This window comes from Schistocerca piceifrons, chromosome 4 (genome assembly GCF_021461385.2).
Source record: "Schistocerca piceifrons isolate TAMUIC-IGC-003096 chromosome 4, iqSchPice1.1, whole genome shotgun sequence".
Classification (NCBI taxonomy): domain Eukaryota; kingdom Metazoa; phylum Arthropoda; class Insecta; order Orthoptera; family Acrididae; genus Schistocerca; species Schistocerca piceifrons.
In genome coordinates this window covers 72,570,648-72,595,006 of record NC_060141.1, presented here as the reverse complement: position 1 = coordinate 72,595,006, position 24,359 = coordinate 72,570,648, and the positions used below count along the sequence as shown (strand labels likewise).

The 24,359-nt window shown below is 44.4% G+C and overlaps 1 protein-coding gene and 1 non-coding gene across 2 annotated transcripts in view; one reads left to right on the top strand and one right to left on the bottom strand.

The window, feature by feature from the left end:
- Positions 1-24,359, bottom strand: part of LOC124794816 — a 552,259-nt gene that overhangs the window by 186,760 nt on the left and 341,140 nt on the right. The gene's annotated exons all lie outside the window — the stretch shown is intronic.
- Positions 16,993-17,067, top strand: Trnas-uga. The gene has a single exon. It is a non-coding gene; the product is annotated as a tRNA-Ser (tRNA).

The window sequence follows — 24,359 nt, the reverse complement described above, 5'->3', positions numbered from 1 at the left end:
AATGACTCTTAGCAGAATATGGAATCGGTGGCTTCAGGAGGGTAATACGGAACGCCGTGCTGGATCCCAACGGCCTCGTATCACTAGCAGTCGAGATGACAGGCATCTTATCCGCATGGCTGTGGAACGGATCGTGCAGCCACGTCTCGATCCCTGAGTCAAGAGATGGGGACGTTTGCAAGACAACGACCATCTACACGAACAATTCGACGACGTTTGCAGCAGCATGGGCTATCAGCTCGAGACCATGGCTGTGGTTACCCTTGACGCTGCATCACAGACAGGAGCGCCTGCGATGGTGTACTCAACGACGAACCTGGGTGCACGAATGGAAAAACGTCATTTTTTCGGATGAATCCAGGTAATGTTTACAGCATCATGATGGTAGCAACCGTGTTTGGCGACATTGCGGTGAACGCACATTGGAAGCGTGTATTCGTTATCGCCATACTGGTGTATCACAGGGCGTAACGGTATGGGGTGCCGTTGGTTACACGTCTCGGTCACCTCTTGTTCGCACGGACGGCACTTTGAACAGTGGACGTTACATTTCAAATGTGTTACGACCCGTGGCTCGCCCTTCATTTGTCCGCAGCTCGTGGTCGTAAGGTAGCGTTCTCGCTTCCCACGCCCGGTTTCCCGGGTTCGATTCCCGGCGGGGTCAGAGATTTTCTCTTCCTTGTGATGACTGGGTGTTGTGTGATGTCCTTAGGTTAGTTAGGTTTAAGTAGTTCTAAGTTCTAGGGGACTGATGACCATAGATGTTAAGTCCCATAGTGCTCAGAGCCATTTGAACCATTTTGCCCTTCATTCGATCCCGGCGAAACCCTACATTTCAGCAGGATAATGCACGACCGCATGTTGCAAGTCCTGTACGGGCCTTTCTGGATACAGAAAATGTTAGACTGCTACCCTGGCCAGCACATTGTCCAGATCTCTCACCAATTGAAAACGTCTGGTCAATGGTTGCCGAGCAACTCGCTCGTCACAATACGCCAGTCACTACTCTTGATGAACTGTGGTATCGTGTTGAAGCTGCAGGGGCAGCTGTACCTGTACACGCCATCCAAGCTCTGTTTGAGTCAATGCCCTGGCGTATCAAGGCCGTTATTACGGCCAGAGGTGGATGTTCTGGGTACTGATTTCTCAGGATGTATGCACCCAAATTGCGTGAAAATGCAATCACATGTCAGTTCTAGTATAATATATTTGTCCAATGAATACTCGTTTATCATCTGCATTTCTTCTTGGTGTAGCAGTGTTAACGGCCAGTAGTGTAAGTTGATGGTTTGGTAATACCTCTGTCAGCTCCTGCATTCTTTGATATTGAACCTGTTACATTCTTACTCAAGTCCAAGAGTATTTCGCTACTGCCATAGTTGGTTCTGCAAAGGTTGTTAATAAGTCTTAGCGAATGTCGTCCATTCAAAGTGCCTTATTTCGACTTGGGTTTCTGCGAGTTAGTCACAAACTGATATTCACCGAGGTGTCAACAGAAAATGAAAAATGGTGAACTTTGGCGGCCCTTGGATGAAAGTATGACGCTGCAGCACAGTTCACCGAGCAGCTAGCAAGGTTAGTAAACAGGGGACATGTAGATACCAGTGCATAAAGTTTCTGCGAATTTCATGCTGTGTACTCGGTTGAACAGTTAACTATACTCGCAAACAGGCACGTGAACAATGTACGCAGATATCAGCATTCGCAAGAAGACGTGTAGCTGGGCCCAGTGATGGCGGTTGGAGTAATGTGCGAACCGCTCGACATCTGAATGGGAGCGATGCCACTGTTCAACGATGTTGGCAGGAATGGGTGAACCGTGGCCGAACACAAGCGTGAAAAATAAAGCTGTGGACATAGAGAGAAGACGGAACGTGAGTAACGAGCAATAGTCTGAGAGGCACTCAGAGTCCCAGAGTCGTCTTTATCAGACGCGAAACTGGTGGTTCAGTGACCACAAGGACCACCAACAAGCAGTGCAGGGGAAGGGGGCTGAGCTCGCGGTGTCTATTGCGTAAGCTACCATTGACCTCTGTACCGTGTACACCAACAAGCCCGTTTGCAGTGGTATCGCGCACATTCCGCCTGGAACCTCATTGACTGGAATAGATACGTTTTCATTGATGAGTTCCGCTTCAAACTAAGCTTTTATGACCAGCGAGGACGGGAGTGATGGTTTGGTGTGCCCTTTCATTTCATAGCACGACCAGTTTACTTCTCATCCGCGGCAGCCTTACAGCGCAGAGGTATTTCTACGACCTTCTACGCCCCATTTTGTTGTCCTTCATGGCAAGCCATCCTCGACTTTCATTTCAGCAAGATAATGTCCGCCCGCATACGGCGAAGGTTTTTACTACTTGTCTTCGTGCATGCCAAACCCTTCCAACAAACCGCCCGATCTCTCCCCGTTTCCGAAGTTTTGTAGCACTGCGGTCAGGGTCCTCCAACCAGCTCACGATCTTGGGTATTTAACGTGCCAACTGGACAGAATTTGGCACGATATCCTGCAGGAGGACATCCAATATCTCTATCAATCAGTGCCAAGCCCAATATCTGCTTGAATAAGGGTCAGGGGTAGACCAAGACGTTATTGTCTTGTTCAGTTTGTGAAACCCTTTATGTTGAATAAATCATCTAATTTGTCTGAAATTATAATTTGTTTGTCCGTACATGTACAGCGCATCACTGATTTCCATCCAGTTCTGATAATTCCTTCATGGTGCGTCCTTTCTTCCTCTTCTTTTTTCCCTTGCAGTCAATATATACAAAATTATCTGTGATGCGGTCCGCCCCCGGTAGCTGAGTGGTTTGGCTCCCTCTCATTTAGCCGGCACGGTAGCTCAGCGTGTTCGGTCAGAGGGTTAGCTGCCCTCTGTAATAAAAAAATAGATCAACAACGAACTTAAAAGGGTGTCTTACGACATCCGCCCCGATCAGATTCAACGAACAAAATGAGATTTTTTTTTTTTTTTTCCTTTTTTAAAGTGGTCAGCGCGACGGAATGTCTATCCTAAGGGCCCGGGTTCGATTCCCGGCTGGGTCGGAGATTTTCTCCGCTCAGGGACTGGGTGTTGTGTTGTCCTAAACATCATCGTTTCATCCCCATCGACGCGCAAGTCGCCGAAGTGGCGTCAAATCGGAAGACTTCCACCAGGCGAACGGTCTACCCGACGGGAGGCCCTCGTCACACGACATTATTATTACTATTATCTGTGATGCGAGGATGATGAACATTTGTCTATTGCGTTTTCTGTTGTCTTACGTGCGTTGAATCCCCAGCATAAAGTGAAGAGGAACCGGTTGATAGGCTCTAACTGAACAACAGACGACTGTGACTGAGCGGGGCGGCAAAATTTTATGCGCAGGTTTAATGCATGGACTGAGATTGGTGACGTCGTCTAAGGTGCATTTGCACTATGCGAGACTTGTCTTGCGAAGCAGTTGCACGAGGCTGTTCCGCGAGTTAGCTGTCTCGTCCTTTACTCTTCGAAGAGCATCGCGATGAGTTTACCGTACTTCCCTGGCCACCTAACTCCCCGGATTTAAACCCAATCGAGAATTTGTGGGACCACGTCGGTCGGGCTGTTCGCGCGATGGATTCCCCGTGCGAGAAACCCAGCGCAGCTGGCAGTACCACGCGAGTCGGCATGGCCCCACATTCCTCCCTGTCGGCGCCTTCCAGAACCTCATTGATTCCCTTCCTGCACGTCTGGCAGCGGTCCAGAGGTGGTTATTCAGGCTCCTGACAGGTGATCACATAATGTGACTGGACAGTGTAGTCTTTAAATTCATGGTGAACCGAAACTCCACCGACACACGTTCAAAGGCAGCAGCATGAATCAAAACAAGAAAAAAGATCAGTAGGCATGAGTTGTAAAACGCATCCCTTAAAGAGTTGTGAGCACTTGTTCGTCTTCGCAAACTGTGAGACATATATCTTCTACTAAAAGCTCTTTGCTTTCTATATTTTGGAAGGAGATAGTATGTACTAAAACAAGAAAAAATGTCGAGTAAACGTGAGGTCTAATGTTCATACCTTAAGAGCTAAGAGTACTTGCTGATCTTCGCTCCTCTAAACACACCTCTTCTACTGATTAAGTGCTCACAGCTCTTAGGGTATGTATTCTACAACCCCTGCTTACGACACTTTTTTTCTTGTTTTGCTCCCTACTGCCACCTCTGAACGTTTGTCAGTGGAGGTCTGATTCACCCTGTATGCTCTATGCAGAATAGATAAAATGTTACGTTTGAGTTTGTACCATTGTCCGCAAAATTTGACAGGCAGATGGCTGCAGTCTACATATGGACTATTTGATTTGCATCAATGAAGTGGTCATTTGTTGCATTGTTATCCCTGCACCTCAGAGTAGACTCTCTAGTCGAAATAAAGCGCTTCTAGATAGTGCGTATTCAGAAGATTCACTGCATGATGATTGAGATGTACTGTACGATAGTGTTTATCATTGAAAGATCGTGGCGCCACACCAAAGTCGGCAACGCACATCGATACCGCAAACATTAGTGATGGCTCGCTGCAATCCTTGAAGCAGTCAGCATCATCGAGAAGGACTAAAGATTTATTCAAGTCTTAGATGGAAATATACTTTTTCTTTGCAAACATTGAACATTTAAAAAAACTTTAAGAATTTTGACATAAGGAATTCGGAGGCAATACTTTTCAGCATGTCCTCATATGTAGCCTTATACGGAAGTAAACCGTACGTGATGAACAAGAAGAGAATAGAAGCCTTTGAAATACTGTGCTACAGAAGAATGCCGAAGATCACAAGGGTAGACAGCGCATCTAATGACGAAGTGCTAAATCGAATGGGAAAAACGTGCTCAGCAAAAGGATTAATTAATTTGGTAACTAACAGGAATGTAGTAGTAGGGGGCACGTTAAAAATTGTAGAGGGAGCGTAGGGAAGCAGCCTACTCACGTCGTAATAAATGCACATCAGTCTTTCCATTGTGTGCCAGCCAGTCCGCTGTAACTAGCTTTGACGTCATCAATGTTGCGCAATACTTTAAAAATCATGTAAATAACCTAAAATGTTTCTAGCATGTCAGGAGTAATACTAAATTAATATGTGTTGAATATCAGAACTTTAACCATTTTCGAAATTTGGACGTATTTCTGTAAAAATCATTGGCGCAACAGAAAAGAGCTAGAGATTTAAAAATTTATAGTTAGATTCCTTTTTCATAATTATTTAGTAGAAACAGTCTTCTGGATCTCACAAATTAAGATTTTAGTGGAAATTCAATATTTTCTGACTTTTGTCTTAAAAATTAAGGAAGCAAGATAGATTAAGTAGGTTAATAAATAAGGCTAGGATGTTTATATTTAAATAGAATGGAGATCCGCTATAACCATAAAGATGTGAGAAGTTTCATTTGAATAACTATAAAACTATAGCGATAGCGTATCTCCAAAGGGCAGGTTCAGAGCTCGTCTACTGCGTGTAATGTAATTAAATTTATTCTCTCGCCCAAAATAATTGACTTAGACACATGAGCCTTTTATTATGATTACTTACGTGTGTGCTGATTGCACATTTAAATTGAAAGCTTCATCGGCCATCAGCAAAAGAAGCTATGATTTATTCAATAACTTAATGTGGTGCATTACTAGTCCAGGCGTTCCCTTAGCCGTCCGCACCGCGGCTTTATATATAAGAAAGCTGCGCGAGGGAGGAAGGCCCCAGTTCTCTCCAGACGCTGAATAGCACACCACCTGTGTCGGGAGTCGCGTCGCGTCGGTATCATTGCTATAAACAGCCTCGGATGCCGTATTAAGTTGCTCGGGATACGCGTAACCATGAAATCATTTTCGAGTGAAGTGTTAATTCTGGGATGATTTTAATTATCTACCTTCAGTTTGCGTATGTCGTATTTTCGCGTGCCGTCGAGGGACAGACATTCTACCATTATTTAGCGTGGCGTTTGATGAACCTAATCATCAAATTATGGCGAGCATTCATTTAAATATTTAATTTGGACAGTTATAGTTGCATCAGCGCATTAGACTCTGAACTGCTCTGTTAGTCAGATTGTGTGAATTTTTTTTTTTCTGTGACTTTCAGAATATACTCAACTATTTTTGGAAATCGTTTTTGATTATGAATCCCAGAAAATCTCCTAATTATTCAGAGCTATAAGCTGCAGCTATAAGTGTGTTTCTCAGATGAAGTGGGCACTAGGAATTCTAATTACAGGCTTCACGTTTTGCAAATCACTTTCTGGTTGCCAATATTGTAGTTAGAGAGCCAGTGTTGAGAACGGCAAACAACAGCATAAATAATAGGAACTGGTTTTACATTCTACAAACCAAACATTTATATAAACAACATAAAATTGATTAAATTCCACCCGCCGCCCCACAGGAGGCCAAAGCATATCCACAATAAAAACATACTACAGGTGCTCTGCTTTTCGCTCCCCCCGAGAGTACAGCGAAAAAAAGATCAACGTAACTGCAGCGCGCACAGAAGCATTCAAGCAGTCACTTTGTGAGCACTCCATACGCACATGGAATGGGAAGATACTGTAATGAACGACACAGTGGGAAGCATCCTCTGCCACGTGCTATGTACTTGTTTTCAAAGTCTGGTTATACGTGTAGAGATAGTTTGTGGAGATGAAGAGACTCACATATTATAGAGTAGCTCGGAGAGCTGCATCAAACCTGTTCATGAGTGAAGACCGCGACAACAGCACCATCCAGTCCTTTCTGGATTTACACAAACTGAAGGTTTCTTACGAAAGAAGAGCTCGTTACGTTGTACTCGTCTCGGATACTAGGCCACAAGCGAAAGTAGCTCCAGGTGCACAGTCAGGAACTGTGGCGGCACCATTATTATTCACTATGCAGATACACCATTGTTAGCTTTCTAATGCTGGTGGTTGACAAAATTGTTTTGTAGTGAGGCCACACTATTTAACTATTGTAGAATGTGGTGAGACTGTAAACGATCGGCGCAAAACTGTCAGCTGATCGTCAATTATCCATCTGTAACATGATGCGTGGAAACAGGCAGACTCTGTGATGTAGCCATCGCTGTAATCAGTCACAAGATTGAAATATCCGGGCCATACATACGCAGGTATTGATAAGGGGCATGAAGGCTACGCTTTAGCCGTTTGGTTGGGAAAGACTGGAACGTGATCGGTATAGTCCGTACCCTACAGCGTGTGATTTTCACATGTTTGGCTACCTGAAGCAAGACATGCGTGGATGTCGGTTTGAGTGGGACGAGTAAGTGCAAGAGTGGGTGTGGTTGATCCATCAGCAGCCGACCGCGTTCTACGAGAAAGGAAATCATCGTTTCATCTCCCAGTGGGATAATTGTCTTATCGAGTGTGGTGATTACTTTTCAATGGAGCCACTCCATGATCCCGTTATTGCGCGTGTTCAGTTTTAATTTGACTCCTCTCATACTGTGGGGGATGCCAGATGGGATACGGAAATTCACTAGAGAGAATCTGAAATAAATGGAATTAATTTGTCACAGATTCTCATCATTCTGGGATTATTACCAAATACAGTTAATGGAAGACATAGCGAAGGCTAAAAAGTGGAATGATCAATTCGTGATAAGATTGTTTGTAATGATACGTGAACCCCACTGCCCTTTTCTTAACTGACTTGTGCCTAATTTTATTCTGAGAAGCTCAGTAATGTGCGTAAATACCAAGTGAAGCACAGTTGGACAGCAAGAAACTGTTTAGCGCGCAATCCACGCAACGATAGTAGTTATGAATATTTGAGTATGGACTCTAAAAAAAGCAATTGATTTATTAAAAATAAAGAGGACTGTTAATCTGTGTCTTGTGCAAAGAGGGTGTGTTGCTAGGCCGTTGCTCAGAACGTATTGTTACATACAACGGAAATTGCTATTTTAGTGACAAAACCGAGTATTGTATGTGTAAGAGTTGCCAAACATTTATGTATAGAAATTTTCTGGAAGTGAAGAATAGGAATATCTTGTTTTTGGAAAAGGAGGTGAACTTATTGTCGTCGCCGTCTATCAATCGACAGAATTGTAAGTGTACAAAGTTAACTAAAATACAGGAAAAGAAATGCATTCTCTATAGTTTTCATTCAATACGTAACAACCTCTCATAATTTTTTAATTACAGTAATTGATAAGATAAAAGTAATTTTATCTTAATAATATGAATATTTATATATGTGTTCGGAGAGAGAGAGAGAGAGAGAGAGAGAGATTGGTTCAAATGGCTCTGAGCACTATGGGACTTAACTTCTGAGGTTATCAGTCCCCTAGAACTTAGAACTACTTAAACCTAACCATCCTAAGGACATCACTCACGTCCATGCCCGGGGCAGGATTAGAACCTGCGACCGTAGCGGTCGCACGGTTCCAGACTGTAGCGCCTAGAACCGCTCGGCCACCACGGCCGGCAGAGAGAGATTGATTTTGATTGTGACTTTATGTCGTAATTAGTACCTGAATTTTGGTTGCTGCCTCCTTAAATGATCAGCTTCTGCACCAGTTGGTGACGTATTATAATTTGGAGGAAGTTATTATTCTTTAAGATTTTAAAGTACGATTCTGTTAGCTACTTGGCCGTATTGCGGATAGCTTTGAGCCCAAGTTTTTGTAGCTTATCATACATAAGGGACCACTGTTGTAAGTAAGAAAGATCAAACAGCAAGCCGCGCGGGATTAGCCGAGCGCTCTAGGGCGCTGCAGTCATGGACAGTGCGGCTGGTCCCGGCGGAGGTTCGAGTCCTCCCTCGGGCATGGGTGCGTGTGTTTGTCCTTAGGATAATTTAGGTTAAATAGTATGTACGTTTAGGGACTGATGACCTTAGCAGAAGTCCCATAAGATTTGACACACCTTTGAACAACTGAACATCAAACAGCAATCTGTTTTTATTGATAAATGGAGATTGCTTGGCACACGAACGTCCTTCGAACTACACGTCCTGCTACATCAAAATTGATCAGTGGAGTTCAGCACCATACTACAGTACAAGAACATAATCCAATTACTGTAATTAAGAAATTATGAGAGGTTGTTACGTATTGAATGAAAACTATAGAGAATGCATTTCTTTTCCTGTGTTTTAGAGAACTTTGTACACTTACAATTCTGTCGATTGATAGACAATGAAGTTTACCTCCTTTTCCAAAGGCCGGTCGGAGTGGCCGAGCGGTTAAAGGCGCTACAGTCAGGAACCGCACGACCGCTACGGTCGCAGGTTCGAATCCTGCCTCGGGCATGGATGTGTGTGATGTCCTTAGGTTAGTTAGGTTTAAGTAGTTCTAAGTTCTAGGGGACTAATGATCACAGCAGTTGAGTCCCATAGTGCTCAGAGCCATTTGAACCATCCTTTTACAAAAACAAGATATTTCTATTCTTCACTTCCAGAAAATTTGCATACATAAGTGTTTGGCAACTCTTACACACACTTTACTCGGTTTTATCACTAAAATAGCAATTTTCATTACATGTAACAATACGTTCTGAGCGCCGGCTTAGCAACACGCCGTCTTCTCACAAGATACAGATTAACAGTCCTCTTTTTCTTTTTAATAAATCAATTGCTTTTTTTTAGAGTCCATACTCAAAGATTCACAACTAGTATCGTTGTGGGGATTGCGCGCTAAACAGTTTCTTGCTGTCCAACTGCGCTTCATTTGGTATTTACATACTTACTGAGCTCCTCAGAATAAAATTAGGCACAAGTTAGTTAAGAAACGGGCAGTGAGGCTCACGTATCATTACATGTTTAATGAGAGTAAGAGCGTCAGAGAAGTGCTCAATAATCTATAAAAGAGAAATCTAGTTGAAGTTGCTAGAGCAGACTTTTTAACAGGGCCAAGAAACATCTAACAGTCTTATAACAGAATGGGAATAAATTAAAATATCGCTGTTGCGTAATGTATCGCGTGTGGTGGTTTAAGGACTACATGTACGTGCTGGCTAGTGGTAAACCGCTTAATGTGAGAACAGAACCTCGACGTGACTGAGCGCTAATATTCGAGTAGCGAGTTGACAGCTCTCCTCCCCGAGAGTCCCGGATGTTAATCGTCCCGTAACGATGTTTGTGAAGCTCGCAGCGTACTTAATACGCCGTTAGCTTCCAGAGATCACGCGTTGATACGTGGACGTGGGCGGCACGGCACACGAAGCGGTTTTCCCGCTGCGTCTGCGACAAAGCCAGCGACGGCACACACGGTAAGCTCGCCGCGGCGTGTTGACATACGGACACCACAGCGCGTCGCGCCATGCTAGAGGCTGGCGTGGTGTCCACCGCTGCGACGCCCATTTCCTCGCGATATTTCTACCTTCTGGCTTCACTCTGCGCATGTCGTCAACTAACAGAGCTCGATGAAACTTGGATCATACATGGAAAGAACAGCTAAGGCATACGGTAGAAGCTAACTGAAAGAAATAGGCGACGAGACGAACAGAAATGATACCTTTATTCAAAGACAAAATTTACGCAGAAGTCAGGAGTTATTGTGGTAGGGCGTTCCATTTCTCCACTAGCGCTGATGAGAACTGCTGTATGTTCGCTGGTGCATGTGGGCGCGCTGCAATACGACCACGCAATGCATTCGCCGCGTGTTCTGTGGGATCCAACTCGGGGAAACGGGCAGACCGGTCCATTCGACGACTAGCCCGTCGTTCCAAGAGGTCCTCCGCCTGCACAGTTCGATGGGGTCGCGGATCCTGTGAGCAATTTCAGGCTGTTACACGTTATGGTCTGTTAGTGCCTTGTTGTCGAGGTGCTGCCTCTTCGACCTTTTATACGAATCTTGCGGTCATTAAATTGTGCGCGGTTACTGTGTTTTGGGCTGCAAGACGTTCTATAGGAATGGGTCAAAGTCTGTCCCTGCTCTACATTGTACTACCCGTATTCCCCAGAGAACCCGCGATTTTAAATTACTACTCTACTTGTTTTATTGGCATTGCAGTACAGGCCGCAAGGGCCGTCTTATTGGGCGTTGTTTTCAGGAACCTTGAAATTTCAAAATCTTTCCTTGTTAACTGTATAAGTAGCTTTAAATAAGTTGTACAGAAACTAGATGGCAGTTACAAGAGTTGAGGGACATGAAAGGGAAGCAGTGGTTGGGAAGCGAGTGAGACAGGGTTGTAGCCTCTTCCCGATGTTATTCAATCTGTATATTGAGCAAGCAGTAAAGGAAACAAAAGAAAAATTCAAAGTAGGAATTAAAATCTATGGAGAAGAAATGAAAACTTTGAGGTTCGCCGATGACATTGTAATTCTGTCAGAGACAGCAAAGGACCTGGAAGAGCAGCTGAACGGAATGGACATAGTCTTGAAAGGAGGATATAAGGTGAACATCAACAAAAGCAAAACGAGAATAATGGAATGTAATCGAATTACATCGGGTGATGCTGCGGGAATTAGATTAGGAAATGAGACGCTTGAAGTAGTAAATGAGTTTTGCTATTTGGGGAGCAAAATAACTGATGATGATCGAAGTAGAGAGGATGTAAAATGTAGACTGGCAATGGCAAGGAAAGCGTTTCTGAAGAAGAGAAATTTGTTAACATCGAGTATAGATTTGAGTGTCAGGAAGTCGTTTCTGAAAATATTTATATGGAGTGTAGCCAAGTATGGAAGTGAAACATGGACGATAAATAGTTTAGACAAGAAGAGAATAGAAGCTTTCGAAATGTGGTGCTACAGAAGAATGCTGAAGATTAGACGGGTAGATCACATACCTAATGAGGAGGTATTGAAGAGAATTGGGTAGAAGAGGAGTTTGTGGCACAACTTGACTAGAAGAAGGGATCGGTTGGTAGGACATGTTCTGAGGCATCAAGGGATAACCAATTCAGTATTGGAGGGCAGCACGGAGGGTAAAAATCGCAGAGGGAGAGAGACCTAGAGACGAATACACTAAACAGATTCAGAAGGATGTAGGTTGCAGTAGGTACTGGGAGATGAAGAACCTTGCACAGGATAGAGTAGCATGGAGAGCTGCATCAAACCAGTCTCTGGACTGAAGACCTCAACAACAAACAAGTAAGGATATTGATTAAGCTTCCTTGTCGCTTGTTCTACAGTGAGTTAATGGTTGTCACACACTATATGCGGGCTTTCAAATGGTATATGATGCGAGTGGCCCTCAACTACGTACCCTCAAACTCAGAGTTGAAATGTTAAAATTTTAGGCTGGTTTCGTTGTCTAGGGGCTGGGATACGCAGTTGCCGCATTGCAAGCCAAATACTGCTGAGTCTACAGTATACAATATGAATACACACATGAATCAAATGGTCGAAGGTTCCTATCACTCAGCAATTGCGAGTTATGAATGCAACATAGACATTTATAAATGAAAGATTGCAATTAAATGAATTCTGCAAGTTCGATAGCAGAAGTACCTTTAAGAATGCCGTTTATTACTGTAAAACACTTATTGGTGTCCATGCTGCAGCAATTAAATAAAATATGAGTTGAATAAAGGGGAAACAATAGATTCCTACTTCACGTAATTAGTTATGGGCAACAACACAGCTCGCGAGATATTCACTTCTAAACGCATACTATGTCTTCACTGCAGAAGCCACAGAAATCTCGCAAGTGCACAAGTCGGCACTACGAAATATTTCTATCTCCCACCACCACACGCAAACTGCTCCACTCTCCAAGTCTTTCCCACGACCGTCTGTCCGTCGCGCCGTACTGTCCAGCACTCTTTCCGTGTCCTGTGCGACTGTCCCTCCTGCCGCACTGTTCAGAACCCCCCCCGTCCTCTCTCGAAGCGATACTCCTCCCTCACTTCCATACAGTCTCTCCACGTGTCCTCTCTGGAACGATCGCTGTGATTGGCTAGCCCGCTCCCGCCCTGTCTCCAAAAAAATGGTTCAAATGGCTCTGAGCACTATGGGACTTAACAGCTGAGGTCATCAGTCCCCTACAACTTAGAACGACTTAAACCTAACTAACCTAAGGATATCACACACATCCATGCCCGAGGCAGAATTCGAACCTGCGACCGCAGTGGCCGCGCGGTTCCAGACTGAAGCGCCTAGAACCGCTCGGCCACACCGGCTGGCGCCCTGTCTCCAACCCAACGCATACTGACATACATAATGAAACACATCCGAAATACTGGATTTACATTTAAATAACTTGAAATGAAATAAATATTCTTACGTCTGGACTATAAACAAATTAAACATATATGAAAGGAATAGAACCCAAGTAAGCCAGTAGCCTAATGTCTGTGCTTTCTAAAACACAGTAAATACGCTACTGGCCATTAAAATTGCTACACCACGAAGATGACGTGCTACAGATGCGAAATTTAACCGACAGGAAGGAGATGCTGTGATATGTAAATGATTAGCTTTTCAGAGCATTCACACAAGTTTGACGCCGGTGGCGACACCTACAACGTGCTGACATGAGGAAAGTTTCCAACCGACTTCTCTTACATAAACTGCAGTTGACCGGCGTTGCCTAGTGAAGCGTTGTTGTGATGCCTCGTGTAAGCAGGAAAAATGCATACCATCACGTTTCCGACTTTGATAAAGGTCGGATTGAGCCTATCGTGATTGCGGTATATCCTATCGCGACATTGCTGTTCGCGTTGGTCGAGTTAGCAGAATATGGAATCGGTGGGTTCAGGTGGGTAATACGGAACGCCGTGCTGGATCCCAACGGCCTCGTATCACTAGCAGTCGAGATGACAGGCATCTTACCCGCATGGCTGTGTAACGGATCGTGCAGCCACGTCTCGATCCCTGAGTCAACAGATGGGGACTTTTCAAGACAACAACCATCTGCACCAACAGTTCGACGACGTTTGCAGCAGCTCGGAGACCACGGCTGCGGTTTCCCTTGACGCTGCATCACAGACAGGAGCGCCTGTGATGGTGTACTCAACGATGAACCTGGGTGCAAGAATGGCAAAACGTCATTTTTTCGCATGAATCCAGGTTCTGTTTGCAGCATCATGATGTTCGCATCCGTGTTTGGCGACATCGCGGTGAACGCACATTGGAAGCGTGTATTCGTCATCGCCATACTGGCGTATCACCCGGCATGATGGTATGGAGTGCCATTGGTTACACGTCTCGGTAACCTCTTGTTCGCAGTGATGGCACGTTGAACAGTGGACGTTACATTTCAGATGTGTTACGACCCGTGGCTCTACCCTTCATTCGATCCTTGCGAAACCCTACATTTCAGCAGAATAATGTACGACCGCATGTTGCAGGTTCTGTACGGGCCTTTCTGGATACAGAAAATGTTCGACCGCTGCCCTGGCCAGCACATTCTCCAGATCTCTGACCAACTGGAGACGTCTGGTCAATGGTAGCCGATCAACTGGCTCGTCACAACGCTTGATGAACTGTGGTATGGGGTTGAAGCTGCATGGGCAGCTGTATCTGTACACGCCATCCAAGCTCTCTTTGACTCAATGCCCAGGCGTATCAAGGCCGTTATTACGGCCAGAGGTGGTTGTTCTGGGTACTGATATCTCAGGACCTATGCACCCAAATTGCGTGAAAATGTAATCACACGTCAGTTCTAGTATAAGATATTTATCCAATGAATACCCATTCATCATCTGCATTTCTTCTTGGTGTAGCAATTTTAATGGCCAGTAGTGTAACTGACCAATTTCTTCATGAATAGTATATATCAGATAAAACTAAGACATAGATGAATAAATATATTTATAAGCTTGCTGCCACCGTTTTTTCATGTAACTATGGAGTACTTATGGCCTGACGCGATCGGTAGTAATTGGCCGCTTTGACCTCCAATAAGACATGTACTATTCAAGTTACATGCCTGTAATTCATATCAGTTTAGGTTTACCTTAACAGCTTTCTATGTCTGTCGACAACATCGGATGAACAGTTTAGGTTTTTGGAAATTCGTTGCTGGGTGTTACTTGTATAATTTACAGTCAGATGCGAAACGTTAAAGTAATGATTAGAATCGTCATGCAAATAATGGTAATGCACTTGTTTCTTATTGAGGTATCATGATTCATGTGGCTACTATTAATTTCTATGCGAACCGTGAAATGTCTCTCATTAAGGTTTCACAAAGTCCGCCAACTGTGGCACTCCCGGAATGTCTCCTTCATCGACAGAGTGTCAAGATGGAATTCCCAGCCACGTGGTAGGCCTGGACGCCGGCAGCCGCCGACCAGCCGCGGTCCGCTGAAAGGCCCCATCGCAGCCACGCCAACTCCGAACTTAGAATATTTTCAGGGCGCCACAACTCGTCCGTTTCCTCACATATGACATCAGAGTATCAGCACGGTGTTAGGTTGGAGTTCTACAGATTGACTGTTTACTCTTACCTAACGGCCATTAATTGCAGGCCGAATTATGCTAATTGCTTATTAGTAGCAACAGTTCCCTGAAAATTCGGCGAAGTTGTAATTATAATTTTGGTTCTAACTGACGAAATATTTAGGCCACTTATTTAAGCCCCGTCACTGCCTGGCGTTATGAAATGATCTCTTGAATTTTTTGTGCGTCAATGCTTAAGTCACTTTTATTGTGGCTACTGACAAATTTTAAAAGTTCTCCTGTAGGATTAGGCCTTGTCACTTGAGCCTGGCCATTTTACTGTCGTGCCCCTCTCTGGGCATCCTTCTAACGATGTATTGCTTTGTGCATTAATCGGCTTGTAATTGTGTAATCTAACTTTAGCTTTAGTTTCTTATATGAAGATAGTATCTGTCCTTTCAGACATGTCCGAAAGAACAGATACCATCTTCATATAGCTAAGGCTAATCGGCCATTGACTTTCTTCTTCTGTGTGGATGCACATGCACTGCCCCAACTCTTACAGGACTCGGTAAGATGGTCTGCCGCGAGTAATGTGTGTAATGGGCAGGGGCACTACGAATGTAGTGTGTGAACATTAAGTTGCGAATGTGGGTCTCATGGGGATCGTGCAAGGGATAAGTCCCTGCGGTCGCCCACCTCTGTGCCCGCAGTGGCTCAGATGGTCGGTAAGGTAGCTCAGCGTGTTCGGTCAGAGAGTTATATGTCCTCTCTAATAAAAAAAAAAAAGTGAGTGAACGGCTCAACGCTAAATTTGAACGGGTGTCATGGGACGTCCGCTCCGAACAAAGGCAACGAACAATCGAACAAAATAAGATTTTTTTTTTTTTAAGAGATGGATAGAACGTCTGCCATGTAAGCAGGAGATCCAGGGTTCGAGTCCCGGTCGGGGCACACATTTTCAACCGTCCACGTTGATGTATATCAACGCCTGTCGGCAGCGTAGGGTCTTGATTTAGTTATCGTTTCATTTTAGTTTGTTATAGATTTCGGTAGTGCTCTGTTTGATCTCGCATCTTCTTAATTTGCGTTGCTGCGCAGACCCGGCCGTTGTTTCCCGAGCAGTGGCGTCACCATCCTACCTGACTGCAGCGCCACTGCGGCTGCATACGCAGCCACGGCCAAGTAAGCAGTTTACTCAAACATTCTGTTACCGTTGTATGTTGTTTACTATTTTAATTTTAATCATGGATATTTTTACGAAGCCATTTGATACAGTTGTTTTTTAATAACTAAACTTTCCATTCCAGAATGAGATTTTCACTCTGCAGCGGAGTGTGCGCTGATATGAAACTTCCTGGCAGATTAAAACTGTGTGCCCGACCGAGACTCGAACTCGGGACCTTTGCCTTTCGCGGGCAAGTGCTCTACCAACTGAGCTACCGAAGCACGACTCACGCCCGGTACTCACAGCTGTACTTCTGCCAGTACCTCGTCTCCTACCTTCCAAACTTAACAGAAACTCTCCTGCGAACCTTGCAGAACTAGCACTCCTGAAAGAAAGGATATTGCGGAGACATGGCTTAGCCACAGCCTGGGGGATGTTTCCAGAATGAGATTTTCACTCTGCAGCGGAGTGTGCGCTGATATGAAACTTCCTGGCAAGTTTGGAAGGTAGGAGACGAGGTACTGGCAGAAGTAAAGCTGTGAGTACGGGGCGTGAGTCATGCTTCGGTAGCTCAGTTGGTAGAGCACTTGCCCGTGAAAGGCAAAGGTCCCGAGTTCGAGTCTCGGTCGGGCACACAGTTTTAATCTGCCAGGAAGTTTCATATCAGCGCACACTCCGCTGCAGAGTGAAAATCTCATTCTGGAAACATCCCCCAGGCTGTGGCTAAGCCATATCTCCGCAATATCCTTTCTTTCAGGAGTGCTAGTTCTGCAAGGTTCGCAGGAGAGCTTCTGTTAAGTTTGGAAGGTAGGAGACGAGGTACTGGCAGAACTAAAGCTGTGAGTACCGGGCGTGAGTCGTGCTTCGGTAGCTCAGTTGGTAGAGCACTTGCCCGCGAAAGGCAAAGGTCCCGAATTCGAGTCTCGGTCGGGCACACAGTTTTAATCTGCCAGGAAGTTTCATATCAGCGCACACTCCGCTGCAGAGTGAAAATCTCATTCTGGAAACATCCCCCAGGCTGTGGCTAAGCCATATCTCCGCAATATCCTTTCTTTCAGGAGTGCTAGTTCTGCAAGGTTCGCAGGAGAGCTTCTGTTAAGTTTGGAAGGTAGGAGACGGGGTACTGGCAGAACTAAAGCTGTGAGTACCGGGCGTGAGTCGTGCTTCGGTAGCTCAGTTGGTAGAGCACTTGCCCGCGAAAGGCAAAGGTCCCGAGTTCGAGTCTCGGTCGGGCACACAGTTTTAATCTGCCAGGAAGTTTCATATCAGCGCACACTCCGCTGCAGAGTGAAAATCTCATTCTGGAAACATCCCCCAGGCTGTGGCTAAGCCATGTCTCCGCAATATCCTTTCTTTCAGGAGTGCTAGTTCTGCAAGGTTCGCAGGAGAGCTTCTGTAAAGTTTGGAAGGTAGGAGACGAGGTACTGGCAGAAGTAAAGCTGTGAGTACCGGGCGTGAGTCGTGCTTTGGTAGCTCAGTTGGTAGAGCACTTGCCTGCGAAAGGCAAAGGTCCCGAGTTCGAGTCTCGGTCGGGCACACAGTTTTAATCTGCCAGGAAGTTTCATAAACTTTCCATTTCTTGAATCAGCTAGGAACTGATTTGACCCAAAATATTTAAGATTCTGAATTTCATTTGCCTTTTACATTTGTTAAATGCAGTAATTTAACAGATGTAGATAATTTTGGATTTCAAATAGAAGCTTCTACCATTTATGAGAAATAATCCAAACAGCTGTAGTAAAATTTTCTTTCAGTAGTTTGTCAGTCAGCTCACTGACTCTCCAAGTTGCAGTGGTTTAATTTCTTGTCACATTTTGCTGCATGTTTTATTTTGTCTGAACTGTGAGCGATGCTGCTGTTGTTAACTCCATGGTTACGCCAATGCGCCTAAGAGTCGAGTCTGCTGAATACTAATGCAGGAAAGCAATGCGTTCTCATCGAGTGCATCACTATTTTCATGGTGCGATGTATATAAAGGGTGTGTCAGCAGCAATGGTAATTATTTTATGAAGTGGTAGTGTAGACTAATTGGAATAAAATATTGCATATAACATGTGTCCATTCACGCTGAGAATTGCTTCCTATGGAAACTGGAAATTTGTATGGGACCAAACTGCTGAGGTCATCGGTCCCTAGTCTTACACACTACTTACTCTAACTTAAACTGACTTACACTAAGGATAACACACACTACCATGCCTGAGGGAGGACTCAAACCTCCAATTGGGGGGGGGGGGAGAGGGGGGGAGCCGTGCGAACCGTGACAAGACGGCTTAAACTGTGCGGTGCTTCCCATGGATGTCATTCTCAATACAGGGCATTTTAAAAAGTTTTACCTGATTTCAGAAGACCATTTCTTCTACAGAAACTTAAGGTACGTTTTAACTTACGCAAAACACTACAGGGGTATTACAAATGATTGAAGCGATTTCACAGCTCTACAATAACTTTATTATTTGAGATATTTTCACAATGCTTTGCGCACACATACAAAAACTCAAAAAGTTTTTTAGGCATTCACAAATGTTCGATATGTGCCCCTTTAGTGATTCGGCAGACATCAAGCCAATAATCAGGTTCCTCCCACATTCGGCGCAGCATGTCCCCATCAATGAGTTCGAAAGCATCGTTGATACGAGCTCGCAGTTCTGGCACGTTTCTTGGTAGAGGAGGTTTAAACACTGAATCATTCACATAACCCCACAGAAAGAAATCGCATGGGGTTAAGTCGGGAGAGCGTGGAGGCCATGACATGAATTGTTGATCATGATCTCCACCACGACCGATCCATCGGTTTTCCAATCTCCTGTTTAAGAAATGCCGAACATCATGATGGAAGTGCGGTGGAGCACCATACTGTTAAAAGATGAAGTCGGCGCTGTCGGTCTCCAGTCGCGGCATGAGCCAATTTTCCAGCATGTCCAGATACACGTGTCCTGTAACGTTTTTTTCGCAGAAGAAAAAGGGGCCGTAAACTTTAAACCGTGAGATTGTACAAAACACGTTAACTTTTGGTGAATTGCGAATTTGCTGCACGAATGCGTGAGGATTCTCTACCGCCCAGATTCGCACATTGTGTCTGTTCACTTCACCATTAAGAAAAAATGTTGCTTCATCACTGAAAACAAGTTTCGCACTGAACGCATCCTCTTCCATGCGCTGTTGCAACCGCGCCGAAAATTCAAAGCGTTTGACTTTGTCATCGGGTGTCAGGGCTTGTAGCAATTGTAAACGGTAAGGCTTCTGCTTTAGCCTTTTCCGTAAGATTTTCTAAACCGTCGGCTGTGGTACGTTTAGCTCCCTGTTCGCTTTATTCGTCGACTTCCGCGGGCTACGCGTGAAACTTGCCCGCACGCGTTCAACCGCTTCTTCGCTCACTGCAGGCCGACCCGTTGATTTCCCCTTACAGAGGCATCCAGAAGCTTTAAACTGCACATACCATCGCCGAATGGAGTTAGCAGTTGGTGGATCTTTGTTGAACTTCGTCCTGAAGTGTCGTTGCACTGTTATGACTGACTGATGTGAGTGCGTTTCAAGCACGACACACGCTTTCTCGGTTCCTGTCGCCATTTTGTCTCACTGCGCTCTCGAGCGCTCTGGTGGCAGAAACCTGAAGTGCGGCTTCAGCCGAACAAAACTTTATGAGTTTTTCTACGTATCTGTAGTGTGTCGTGACCATATGTCAATGAATGGAGCTACAGTGAATTTATGAAATCGCTTCAATCATTTGTAATAGCCCTGTACATTTAAAAAAAATTTCAATCTATCTGAGAAACCCTGTGTTTTCTGACTGTTTACTTAAAGGTGTTCCAGTGACTTCATATGCGTGGAATTTATTTTTGACTTGTTTGTGCACAACGTTTGATGCTGGAGAGTGCCATGTAGAGCTGACTCTGCGAAAAGCAACAGCCACTAAGGTCCATGTCCGTAACATGCAGCCTGTGCTCTTGTACTTAGTTTATGGTCATAGCTTAACATAAGCTCACTGGGAATTGCACATGTTTAAAGTGCAATGGTAAATTCTTATAAATGAACAGGATTCCGGGTATAAAAACTGGCCTGCGCCACTTGTTGTGAAAATATCGACTTCTACGATTTTACATTGGGGAGAAGTAAGTTTGTGCCTCTGTGAATGAGGGGTGCTGAAGAGCGATGTAACACACGACGTTCTTGATCAAAGTTACGTCACACCTGCTTCCGGAACGAGATTCCAAAGAGGAAGTTAAAGCCTGATGTGCTTGAGCCACAGCAAATCTCGCCTCACGATCCTCACTGGATTCTTGTAACAACGTAGTCATCACTCTTTTAGGCGTTCTGGTGTATTCACAAAGGCATGACTGTTTCCCAGGCATTTTTATTAGTAAATAAAACTAAATGAAAATGTAATGAGTAGGCTCCCAAATCGCAAAGCAAACTTCATAGATCTGTTTTTCCTAGCAAAGGTTACAAATAAAGTCTATCGAAAGGGGCAAAGCAATGTCATTAAGTTTTTAATATAAAAAGCGGAATCAGTGACTCTATATATCCTAGTTATGCAAATTCAGTGTTAGTTTGTACAGATATGACTGCGGTTCTTAACTCGAGCGGGGACGTAAACTTCTGTGAATACTTCTGTGACTGAGTTAAAAAAACACTTTCATAAGAAAGAAGTCAAATGTAAACAAAACGTATCACACGAAGCAAAGCATTGTCATTAAGTTTATAAAATAGCTCAGCAAAGTGAATTCACAAAGATAACGCTGCGGCTCTTAATTCTGTCACTGACATAAACTACCGAAAATACACCAGTCACTGAGATAAAAAAAATAACAGAGCCGTTTTTTTGATTCTTTGGTGTACTACAAAACTAATAAAGCCACTTGTTGATTGTTTGGTGTGTTACACCACGATGATTAAACATCAGAACGACTACGAGGTGCTATCCAAAATTTTCGGGACTGGTGCTGCATCTGTTGAAAACCTTACCTTTGGACTAATGATCACCATCACCCTCGAAGTAGTTCCCATCCACACGTACACACCGGTCCCAGCACTTCTGCCACTGGTCAAACGTTTTCTGGAAGTCCTGTTCCTTGAGCGTGTTAATCACTGCCAGCGATGCTTCTTGAATCCTCTCTAGAGTGTCGAACCGACGGCCTTTCAACTTGAGTTGCAGTTTTGGGAATCGCGCGAAGTTGCAAGGTGTCAAATCTGGCGATTAAGGTGGGCGGGGTACAACCGCCATGTTGTTTTTTACCAAAAAGGTCCTGGTGAGCAAGGACATGTGACAGGGTGCGTTGTCGTGATGCAGCAGCCAGTTCCCTTGATGCCAAAGTTCGGGCCGTCATCACCACACATTTTCACGGTGCCGTCGCAAAACGTCACAGTAGTACGCGGAATTCACTGTTTGTTTGGTTGGGACGAATTCTTTGTGCACAATTCCCTTGGTATCAAAGAAAACCATGATCATGCTCTTCTCTTTGTGCTTCACCTGTCTCGCTGTTTTGGGTCTTGGAGAGCTCGTGCTCTTCCACAAGGACGATTGTTGCTTTGTCTCTGGATCATAACCATAAATCCAGCTCTCGTTGCCGGTGATAGCCCGTGACAAGAAGGTTGTATCATCAGATGCCGTCTGACGAAGGTCCGTGCACACTTCTACATGCTGTGCCTTCTGATCGGCAGTCAAGATCCTTGACAAAAATTTTGCGGCGACACGATGCATGCCCAATTCATCAGTCAACATTCATTGACATGTCCCATAACCAATACCCACCTCATCCGCAAGGTCTTGAATGGTTCGATGTCGATCCGCACGAACCAACTGTTGAAATTTGGCAACAATGTCTGGCGTTGAGCGGCTAATGGGCCTTACAGTGTGAGCATCATCTTCGACGTCTGTATGGCTGGCCCTGGACCAAGCATGCCACTCAAACACATGCGTATGGCTCCTGCTCTATCCCCCAAACACTTGTTGAATCATTGCAAGGGTCTCCGTAGCACTTTCCCCGAAATTCGGACAGAATTTGATGCACACGCGCTGTTCTGTTCGCGGTTCCATCGTCAAATCGCCACACACCAAACACAGAGTATTACAGAAACCACTGTGGACACGCAAACACGTTTCCCAGATGAATGCCACTCCGCACACTGACTCATCAGATATGAAGCTCTCGCCACCTAGTGGTGCAAAGATCTACTACTCCTACTTTCCAGGTGACAGGACCAGTCCCGAAAATTTTGGATTCCATCTCATAAGCTGAGCAGATTATTTTATACAGAACTTTAAATTACGATATCTTTTTCCGGTGTTCCTATTTTGATGAAATAAAGCCTGTATGTTGTCTCAAGTTACGCTCAAGTTACCTTTGAAAATCGGGTGAAAATTCATCTAGTAGTTCGGGGGATCAGCATTTTCAGACAGACGGATGTAACGGTTTTATAGTGTGATTGTTAATATTTTTTTTCAAAAGAACTGTACACTTTTCACATGCATGCACATACAACCTTTGTGTATTTCTTAGAATAACGTGTAGGTCTAAAGTTTTAATTTACCTCTGAAAAATCATGGATGTGCCCTCCATCAGATGCACGACAAACATTCAGATGATAGTTCAACTGCGCCCATGCCTTCGCGAGTGTCTAGATTTATTGCATATAATGCTCCCTCCGTGCGGCGTCGCAGGTCATCCAAGTTATTGGAAGGCAGGAAGGGGGGGGGGGGGGGCGCACACACAAACTCTTTCATCCATCTGCAGGAATAAAAATTTAAACGTTGGCTTGTCAAAAATCTTAAATTTTCACCGATTGCTTTGGAATTTTGACACAACATTGCATTCCAATACGCGCGTGTTTTTGTATACCTACTGGGGCGCCATCTGTTGAACGTAACAGCAACATGCGCAATGCTAAACACTGCTCGTGCCGGAGACCGTGCTTCTTGACAGCTGCGGTTTCGTTTCCTTTTTTACAGGGCATTTAAACCATTAAACTAATATTCTTTCTACCGCATATAGCCTTTCCCATCTACATAAATAAAAATCAGTTGCCGCGTATATGAATTATCATCGGTTAAGAACGGTTCGACAGATTTGGTTTTTTTGTTGTTTTATTTGTTTCTGTCAGGACAACGTTCGTACCAAAAATTTTTTTGGAAAATTTAACGGAAAAGTTGGAAATTAACATGAACTGCCGCGTGTATGAAATATCATCAATTAAGAACAACTCGACAAATTTGGTTGATTTTCGTCTTTGTTGTGTTCCTAATTGTCAGAACAAGATTTTTATGAAAGAAAATTTTCGTAAAATCCTGCGGAAAAGTCGGACATTAAAATCAATTGTGAAGGAGTATCACTTGAGAACGGCTGGATGGTAATGGCATTTTTGGCATGAAAAAGAAAAGTAAAAAAAATTTGCTTTCAGTTTGACATTTCTCCTGTCGCAGGTTTTAATTACAGAAAAAAATCAGTTTGATAGTTAAATATAATATATATAAATACATATAAAATATATAAAGGGGAAACGCTGTTACCAAAAATCTCGTACTTTACTGAACATTCTGATGGAAATGGACAGAGCGTGGAGGGGGGGGTGGTAAGGAAGGAGTAGATGGACAGAGAGCGGGGCCAGCATGTTATGCACAGAGAGATGGGGGGAGGATGTTATGCACAGAGAAATGGAGGGAGGAGGAGATGCACGGAGAAAGAAAGAGAGAGAGAGAGAGAGAGAGAGAGAGAGAGAGAAGGAGAGAGGGAGAAGGGGGGGGGTGAGAATATGGACTGAGAGAGGGAATGGGGCACAAGAGAAGGATTGCCAGTTTCGCAAGTTATTAATAAAATCCGAAGCTAAAGCTCCGTCTACTGAGACCGTCGGGCCTTTCAGTGCCGTCCCTCAGTGGTGTCACCTGGATGTGCTGTGGAGGCGCATGTAGTCAGCACACCTCTCCCCTGG